This window comes from Protomyctophum parallelum (genome assembly GCF_964188405.1).
Source record: "Protomyctophum parallelum genome assembly, chromosome: 17".
Classification (NCBI taxonomy): domain Eukaryota; kingdom Metazoa; phylum Chordata; class Actinopteri; order Myctophiformes; family Myctophidae; genus Protomyctophum; species Protomyctophum parallelum.
Genome location: NC_139719.1, coordinates 1989194 through 1999271, shown reverse-complemented (window position 1 = coordinate 1999271; position 10078 = coordinate 1989194). Strand labels below are relative to the sequence as shown.

Here is a 10078-nt window from a genome sequence, read left to right as displayed (position 1 = left end):
GCATACATGTTTTCTAGGGATATTAAGGTCTGCTGAATCCAAATCTGCTGTATGCCAAACTCAAAAATGGATGCTAAGCCCTCAAAATGGACCATTTAAAGATGGCGGCCACCATTATGCTGAAACATAATAAAACGCCTATATTTTTGACTAAACAAGGTAGAAATATAGACTGAAGTGTCATTTTTTATGTTTTCATAAATGAATGGGGAATACAATTCAATATTCTGATTTGAAATCAAGTGTGAGGAAATTGCTTAAAATTCATACATATTGTGAAAATTGACATTTATTGGCGAATATTCTTCCAACCAACTTTATGCAATAATTGATGTTCCCAATAAGTATTTGTACATAACGTGTACAAGGTAACCAACTCCATAATACTTGTGAAGAAACTGCTTAAAAATAATATTGCATGCCTGTGGTATAAACTGATGGCCTAACTACAATATCAGCCACAAACGGCTTGCTGCTTCTCTATGAATGGTCCAGGCCCTTAAGGAGATAACATCAGTCTAATCACCAAAGTTTCCCCAGATGTAGCCATGGTTGGACTAAGACACAAATTTGGCCCGGACATTTTCGCGGAATTTGTCCCAGACTGGCCCACCACAACCAGCGCGCAGATACTCTACTGACTTTTCAGGGGTCGCGGCCCATACAAATACTTGAAATACAAGCCCTTAACACCTCCACATTTAACAGTATACAACATAAATGATACACAACCAACAGACAACTAATTTAACATTTGGCCCAGACCGGCCCACCAGAGGGTCAGCCCACCGGGCACATGCCTGGTATGTGCTGTGGCCAATACAGGCCTGGATGTAGCCCAGGGCATGCTCTAATGATTTAGTTAGGGCACCCAAGTCAGCAACCTTCGGGGTCGCCACAGCAGCCAAATCCAATATGGCCACCACATATAAACGGTGTGGGCTGTAATGTTTAAACCAGATGATCAACATATGCAAACTTGTGTATTTCACATTTTTAGACAATTAGATACATGTTGAAATACTTTTCTTTATGATTGGGTGGACGCCTAATTCGTATATTTCTGAGATGGCAGTTATAGGAAGATTTGTTATCTTTTTGTTAATCTATTTGTTAATCTTCCTATAACACTCTTGGTAAACTTGGTGTATTATGATGATTCAATCTATCTAGACTAGAGCACTTTCATTTGCTTATTATTACCAATTTTTCGCCCAGATTGAGTTAAACTCAAAACAAACAACCTATGCAATTTTCAGATATTGAAACAATAACATAAGTAAGTAAGTAGTTTTGATACAGCTAACATATTAACATTGTTTAGAATTGAAACAATTATGTTTAGATCAGACCAGCAATTAATCATTGATAATTTGCCACACGCACACATGCACGCACGCGATTGATGACAACATGTACACCTAATAATGTCTGGTACTTTCTTCTTCTAAGTAACTGTAGAAGCGACTTTTTGGGATTATCAGTGATGAGCTCATGGATGATGACATGTAGGGTTAACTGCTGCTTTGAAACAAGAAAAATGTGCTCTCAAACTAACCTGGATTCAATGTATCTGCACTACAGCTTTGAAACCATCCTGAAAAGGACACAAACATTGTTCTGTACCTGGCCCATGCTGGGCCCAATGGCCATAAAGGCATTTGTCTATCAACTGTAGTTCTTGCAATCCACTTATTTGAGACATTAAGCATCACACAGCTGGATTGGTTTTGGCTGCGGAAATAACTACTGGAACGTTCCTGTTCATGATATCTGCAATGCTCCTGGTCTCCAAAAGTCACTGGCTTTGCCTCTCTTCCATGTGCTAACAGGCTGTGAATAGGCAGTTTTGGAGGCAACACTGGATCTGACAGGCAACCTACAGTATAGTTGCCCTCACCTTGGAGCCTGTGCAGATCAACTCTGATGTCCATCGACTCCTTCATCTGCGTCTTCAGCTATCTCGATTCCCCATACAGTACATCTAGCGATTCTAGCCAGTTGTGTTTTCCACATCAACATCTTTCTTTAGCACATCCATGTGGTTGCAGTGGCTAATCCCATACCCCTGCTATTGTGTCTGCATGGTTGTCATATTCATGATTTCAGTATATGGGACTCCATAACAGTAAGTAGTACAAGTAAGTAGGTCAAAGTGCCTTCTTATCAGAGTCGGAGGTGCCCAGGATCAAAGCCATGGCATAGTCATAGAGGGTATGCACAGGACATCATCATCATACCCGGAAGTTATGCGGGAACGCCTGAGTGGGAAAAATAAACACTTTCTGGCCTTGACAGCTCATACCTCCAAACAGAAATCTGATTGCATTAAACAACGTTAAACTCACTTTGCCACTCACTTTATGCATGCACATACTCTATTGTGGTTGAAAGGTGAGTGCTCTACTGAGTAACCAGGCCACCCTCATGTGAGGGTGCCTGCTGCACGGCCCTCTGGGAGTTGGAGTTCTCTCCCGGCTCTGCCTCAAACACCTACACCTGTCCAAAGAGATTCTACATAAAGAGGCGAAACTCCCATTAAGTCCCATATAGTAACAGAGCGGGATGCACAGGTAAAAGATAAAAACGGATCTACAAGCTACAATGCATGTCTGTTTATAGCTTGTAGATCTGTTCTGTTTTTGCATGTCATGCAACCATGTATTGCTACAGAGTGCATAACTGACCGAATGAACAAGAACAAATGACACTCATTTGTAACGAGTAACTAGTAAGGAACTAGTAAAGACAGCCTTGAACAATATGGTCTTATATGTTAGCTTAGACAACAAACTAATAACAAATAACAAACTAATTAAGAAAGTAAGTGTGAACAATTTAATAATCAGCCAAATTCCACATTCTCAGTATTTAATCCATTTAATTATTATAAATTACAAATTGATCATCTTTGTATTGTGCATATTCAATAGGGTTTACATATTTGAATAAATCGGCAATTTGAAGGCAGCGACACATCATTATATTGATTGATTGATTGATTGATTAACAGATAGGTTGCATTGGAGTGCGTATGTAACAGTTAGTGACAAATTTGCAATACTATGTAAAAAACATAAACATCATATAGAGGGTATGCGCATGCTTAAAGTGAATGGTACATCGAGTGGCAAATTGTGGTGGAAGAAATGCATATAAACACTATGGTATTGATTACTTTAATGTAGCCTACTAGTAGATGATACTCTACACTCTAATTACCACCTGTTCCTCACTGACAAACTCATTAGAGACTGCCGACTCATGTGAACCTATTTCAAACTGTGTGAGTTAACTATAGAATAGAGTCCATTTAAGTAAGACACTCAAACGCGGGAAGCGAACGCAGCTCGTAAATTGCAATAACAACAATTAGAATAAATTACGTCCTTTTTTTTTCTTTTTAGTTAGTAATTTTTTTTAAGTTTTCTACTGTGTGTGCGTGTGCGTGTGCGTGTGTGTGTGTGTGTGTGTGTGTGTGTGTGTGTGTGTGTGTGCGTGCGTGTGTGTGTGTGTGTGTGTGTGCTACAGCTGCACCCTCTGGTGGCGGGCGGGTGGTGTCACAGTGGGACAGACAGACACAGACAGACACACAGACATGATCTGCAGGGTCTCATAGTTAGTGCTCATTGCATTCGCAATGACCATCTCTTGTTACTCCTGAAACTCTGTACACTGCTGAAAGTATAGAATATGTGTTGGGGATGTGTGTGGGGAGTTAAAGTAAAGTATAGAATATGTGTTGGGGATGTGTGTGGGGAGTTAAAGTAAAGTATAGAATATGTGTTGGGGATGTGTGTGGGGAGTTAAAGTAAAGTATAGAATATGTGTTGGGGATGTGTTTGGGGAGTTAAAGTAAAGTATAGAATATGTGTTGGGGATGTGTGTGGGGAGTTAAAGTAAAGTATAGAATATGTGTTGGGGATGTGTGTGGGGAGTTAAAGTAAAGTATAGAATATGTGTTGGGGATGTGTGTGGGGAGTTAAAGTAAAGTATAGAATATGTGTTGGGGATGTGTGTGGGGAGTTAAAGTAAAGTATAGAATATGTGTTGGGGATGTGTGTGGGGAGTTAAAGTAAAGTATAGAATATGTGTTGGGGATGTGTGTGGGGAGTGCTGAGGGAAGCTCTGGAGGAAGACACTAGTCTGTCTCTGGTGTGATGACATTATACAATAAAGAATGGAGTTCGAATCCTGATGGTTGAGTCCTGCTTCTTCCTGATGTTGCTTAATTAGTGTGGTTGCCCCAAAAGGGGCAACCAGACTCTAGTAATTGTAACACTTTATTGTGGGCTCGCCACAGCGAGCACACAATAGTTACTGCCAGTCTATATTTATTCTTTATTCCGCCGTTTTTTTGCGACCTTATAACTTCCACATACTTTACACTAGAAATGTAGTTCAAACTTCAAACTGTTCAGCTCTTTGCAGTGATGTGTGCTTGTATTTTTATTTTTACAAAGTTTTATACTTTTTATACTTTTTAACTTTTAAACTTTTTTTTACATTCTTTATAGTGAGAGTCGATGGAAGAAAGGTCCCATTTTTCACAGTTAACTTTTTTGAGCTCTTATTACTCCGTCATACTTTCACTTTGAAACTTCATTCAAACTTTATAATGTTCATCTATCTTTGAACTTTCATTGGTGAAAAAGTTGTTTTGAAAAAGTTTATACTTTTTAAAATATTTAACTTTATTTATAGTTTTTTCCTCCCATTGACAATGTATGGGATTTATCTCTAAATCAACCTCACTTTTGCAGCCTCATTACTCTGGCATACTTTGTCGTAGAAACGTGATTTAAACTTTAGAAAGCTCACACGACTCTGGACTTTTTCGTGGTTCAAACCGTATTCGAATACGTTAAACGGTTTTTCCGAAATCGCAGTTCAATCGCAGGCCGTTTCGCCTAATTAGTGCCAACTTAGAGTGCGGGCTTTTTTCACTAGAGTGCGTAGAACAGAAAATCTTTCCTTGAAAATTTACCAAACAAATTGCCGTCCCGGCCAAGATATTCACTTTACACGCATGTCCTTTGGTCATTTTGTAGCCACACATGTCCTCTTTCACACAATGTGACCACCAAAACACAGAGACATACAGAATGTGAACTACGGCCTTTTAAGTGACACAAATACAGTCAATCTGCTCATTGACATCCATTGTAGAAATCTTACGAGGAAATTATTGCGATGACAATTCTTAACTCGCTCTTATAACCACATTTTCGATCGTACCAACACCACAATCGCACATGGTGTACCTCAATATCTCAGGCCACTCACAGCGAAAGAATTATTTGCATTCGACTTTTACTTTTTGCGATAGAGCAATTTGTTCGGGCATAGTTTCCCCCCATTCAGAACCATTGTAAAATAAGAGATCAAGTTGCGCGCCACTTGTTTGTCTTTTACACTTCCACAGCTGAGACATATAAGGGCTTAATTACAGGGCTGAAATTAAAGTTACAAGATCTCAATGAGTTGCTCTGCGATACCTTGTGGGCTTGTAGGTCTGCTATTTGTGCAATTGGATGGCCTTTACAAAGCTCTCGCAAGCGCACGCACGCACGCACGCACGCACGCACGCACACACACACCCTGTCTTCCTATTGGCTGGCCTTTACACAGCTCTCGCAAGTGCACGCACGCACACACGCACGCATTATTTTATTTTTTTTTAAATTAAAAAAAATAAAAAAAAATAAAAAAAAAATACATTACATTTACATTTAAAGAAAAACTTTAAAAACACTTCTACAACTTCCACATACTTTATTCTGCTTAAACTATAGTTTTTACACATTTTCATACTTTTTTTTAACTTTTACTTCAGCTTTAATGCATTTTCTACTTTTCTTTACAATATGCTACAGTCCCGAAATTTTGATTATGGATTTAGAACACCAATGGTAACACCATTACTCCGGTCCCCGAGTTTCAAACTTGACACGGCAATAACTTTACACAAAGCATTTTACGCGAGCCCACGCAGTTTCTACAGGAACTGCTTTCTAGTTCGTAGTATTATTCCACTGGAGTAGTCTTTTTTTTGTCGCTTTATACCTCCCACACTGTACGCTGTACGCACTTGAGCCATATGTCAAATTGACCGGAAGAATCGGGAATCGTGTGCTTGTATTTTGTTAAGAGAAATGTTGTATAGTTTAATTGATATGAATTTATTAGTGAATTAAATTTCCCCATTGACATGAATGGGAAAAGGCAAAAAATCACATTCAAGTATTTTTTCCTCGGAGACTGTAATCACTATAGTTACAAAACTTTTAGGGATATTTCTTAATTATGACTAAAATTAATTAAAATTATAATTTTATAGGTCGGCCTCATGGTGGCGCTATAACAGCCCACTTTACCTTTTGGCTTATAACTCTTGAACCGTAGGTCGTAAAATCAAAATTATTTTTTCCCTGGATTCCTTCCCTGGACGCCCATTTCCGCCATGATGGATTTTCCGCCATTTTGAATTTTGTCCAAAACAAACTTTTTGCTTTTCCTCCTACATATTTTGTCCAAATCTCACAGAAATCGGCACACATGATCTCTGGACATATCCGATTAAAACACCAAATGCAGAATTTTGGTAGTGCGTATCGTTCGGCCGTAATCGTCTTCCGAAGTTAGTAGGAGGGGCCTATATCACAAAAATGCCATAAATCACGAACGGAATGTCCAATCCATCCCAAATTTGAATCACATGTCCGGGGTGGTTCAATCAACCAAGTTCTAAAAGCAATTCCATTTTCATCCATAGGGGGCGCCGCAAATGCGAGAAATGTAACCGTTTGTCGCAAAAACATGAATTTCGGGGGTTAAATCCCCTCCGAATTACTTACGCATGATCTAAGGCGTGACTTGAAATTGTAATTGGCTGGCAATACTAGTGGAAGGGGCATATGTAAGCCACTGCGGCAACCACACTCTGCAATTTTTTTAAATTGCGAATTTTCTAGTTAGGCTACTAATAGTGAGACCATTAATTTCCATTGCAAAATCTAGTGTCAAAGCAACATGCAAAGTGAGTTTAACATTGTTTAACGTTGTTTAATGCAATCAGCAAGCAGTCAGAACTGCAGCATCACTCCCAATCATGAGTAAGGGGAGAGGGAGAGAGTGTTGAAAGAGAGAGAGAGGGGGGGAGGGGGGGGGTGAGGTTTCGCCAGAGTTAGAGAATGTCACAACTCGCAATGAGAGGAGGGGGAGGTTTCTTTCTTATCTTTGGCTTGTTTTTCAGTAAAGTTGCTTGAAGATATTGGTAGTTTACTAGTTGTAGGTTGCATTATATAGGCTTGTTCCCTAATGTTGTTTAAACCTGTGATTCTGATCAAACATTGACATGAAGGACCCCCATGTATTTGTGCACACGGATCTTGTTCTGTGCCAGTTTTTTTATTTTTTATTTGTATAAAACAAAAACTATTATTTCTCTCAAACAATCTGGCAACGCCTTCCTCTCGCCTCCAGCTGTTACACACAGCAGCGTAACAACCGGTGTTGCCAGATTGTGTGAGAGCAATAAGCAATCAGTTCTATGAAAATAAGCCACACTCCACAAATGAGCTGTATACTGTCTATAATACTGAATATTTATATACTATACATCGGCAGCTACTTAAGAATAGCAGATCTACAAGCTCACAATGTGTCGCGGTGAGCTGTAGATCAGATGTTTTCCTAAATAGTTTTTGTTTTATACAAATACATTTTTAAAAACTGGCACAAAACATTTTTCAGATGGGGGTCCGTGTGCACAAATACATGGGGGTCCTTGGCTTTATGTCAATGTTTGAGCAGAATCACAGGTTTAAACAACCAGCCTAAATAAGCAACAACTACACTTTATAAACAAGCCCAAAAAACGGTTTTCTGAAAAACCTCATATTGTCTGTATCAGTGGTTCAATATATATAGGCCTATATATGTATATATATATATATATTGTGGAGTGTGTCAGGTCTCGCCACAGTGGGAGGGGCGCGTTCCTATGGCAACCAGACAAGTGCCGACCCGGCACGCCCACGGCCGTGTCATAGACGCTGTCTACTATCCCAGAGCAGTCCTAAACCAGCTGCGTCTAATTCCAGCCGCCGCCCGTGTTAGCAATTAACGGCAGCCGCAACCTGTCAGCCGCGCCCTTTATAAACGACCCTCACGCCTAGCAGTATCACTCGCTGCTACACACCAAGACGCGCAGGCAGCATATGCCGTCCACTTGGCGTTGGATGGTAAGTTCACACTGCTCACCTTTATGGATCCAGACATATGACCTAAACACATTGTTTGATCGCTTGTACCACCACTCAATGTACGCTTGTATTCTCACCTCATCAGGCTTGTAGGAGTGGGGCTGAACCAAGTGTCGCTTGGAAAGCGGTGCATACCGGGAGACCCTCCTGACTCGGATCGGGGACGAGTAGCAGAAGACGGGACCCTAGTATCCACCGGCAGACCACCGCACGTTAAGGTCACAGTAAGACGAACGTTCTTTCACTATCACACGTTGACTAAGAAGAGGCACTTACCGACGCTTGAGAAGCTAAGGATAAGAAGAACTGTGAATGAAGAGCACCTCGTTGATGTTAACTGAAGAGCACCTTGTTGATGTTAACTGAATAAAAGACATATAGTTACCTGTGTCACACTAGCGCTGAAGAATGTGAACGAAGAGGATCTTGTTGATGTTTATCCAAGGCTGTACATTCTAGTTAAAATGTCACAGTAAACCTGTGAACGAAGACAGGCTGTGTTATGTTTAGTTCACCCTTTGAAGAGACTTTAAGTTGGCAAGAGCCCGCCTTGCACCGGTGAAAGAAGACCGTTAGAAAATAGAGTGCTCAGTTTTCTGTTAACCCCCTGACTGCCGTTGTCGTATCGACACGGCCACCCTGTAGATAGAGAGAAATCAGAGTATAAATGCTTGTGTACCTACCTGTTGGCCGAGCCTAAGGGGCCCTAGCTACCATACTCACCCGGTCCCCTTACCAAGTACTTTTACTCTGATTACTCACCGATATGTATCCGAGTACTTCTAAACAAACTGTATCACTTTACTGCAATTTTTAGAATAAGAATTGTTAGCTCCTATATGGCACTTTCCATTTTAAAACAATGTCAAATGAAAACCAACAACTCAACGTTCAATCCTCCTTAACTTCAGCGAAACACTTTGTGGACCAACATCGGCGTTCCCTGGTTGACAAGGTGAGGAATGTGGGTCCCATCCTAGATGTACTCTTTGAGAAGGGCATCATAGACAATGAGGGCTACAGCATTGTGGAGTCCAAGACCACCACTCGGGACAAGATGAGGGCAATCTATGCTCTCCTGACCTCCAGCACAGCCAGAGACACTTTGTACAAAGCTCTCCAGGAATACGAGTCTTCTCTCCTTAAAGATCTGTAAGTAATTTGCATTTAATTAAGCCATTTTGGGGCGGGGGCGGGAAACCCCTTGTGGTGTTTTAAAGTTATACTTTAGCTGTTGATCGTGAGAATGTGCCTCGAATCTTTGAATATATATTATTACAGAGTGAACATTTTAACTCAAATCTTTGCTACTGGGGAGGTCCCTGGAACAACATATTATTTTCAGATGGGGGTCGATGGCCAATTACATATAATTGTTGGGGTCCTTGACATGAAATATTGAGCACCACTGATACAGAAACATATAGGTATTTCAGAAAACTGTCAGAATTTAGAAGACATTTTATACATTTCGACGTCAGGCCTAAATGGGTTAAATTGTTTTTATTTTTACAAGAGAATGGAGCTTTTCGGGCCGTGTTATTTGAATCATTATAATTCATCCTCTTGATTCCCAAGAGCCCCACACTTTCATTACAATATTAATCTACAGATTAATGAGAACCTTTGTGAACCTGTACATATTTATTAATGTACGATCAGCCCTTAAAACAAGGCTACTACTTGGCCTCACTCCCCGAACCCACCTCACCCCTGCCCACTTTGACAGGCTGGAATGGCTTAGGGTTGATGACAGAGTACAGCAACTTGCAATGGGTCTGGTCCACAAGATTCACTACACCACCAAGATA

General features: G+C 40.4%; 1 protein-coding gene across 1 annotated transcript in view; it reads left to right on the top strand.

Moving 5' to 3' along the window:
- LOC310874104 (protein NLRC3-like) overlaps positions 1-10078 on the top strand; it is a gene marked incomplete at its 3' end in the record, with an annotated part of 86680 nt that overhangs the window by 32171 nt on the left and 44431 nt on the right. The window lies entirely within an intron of this gene.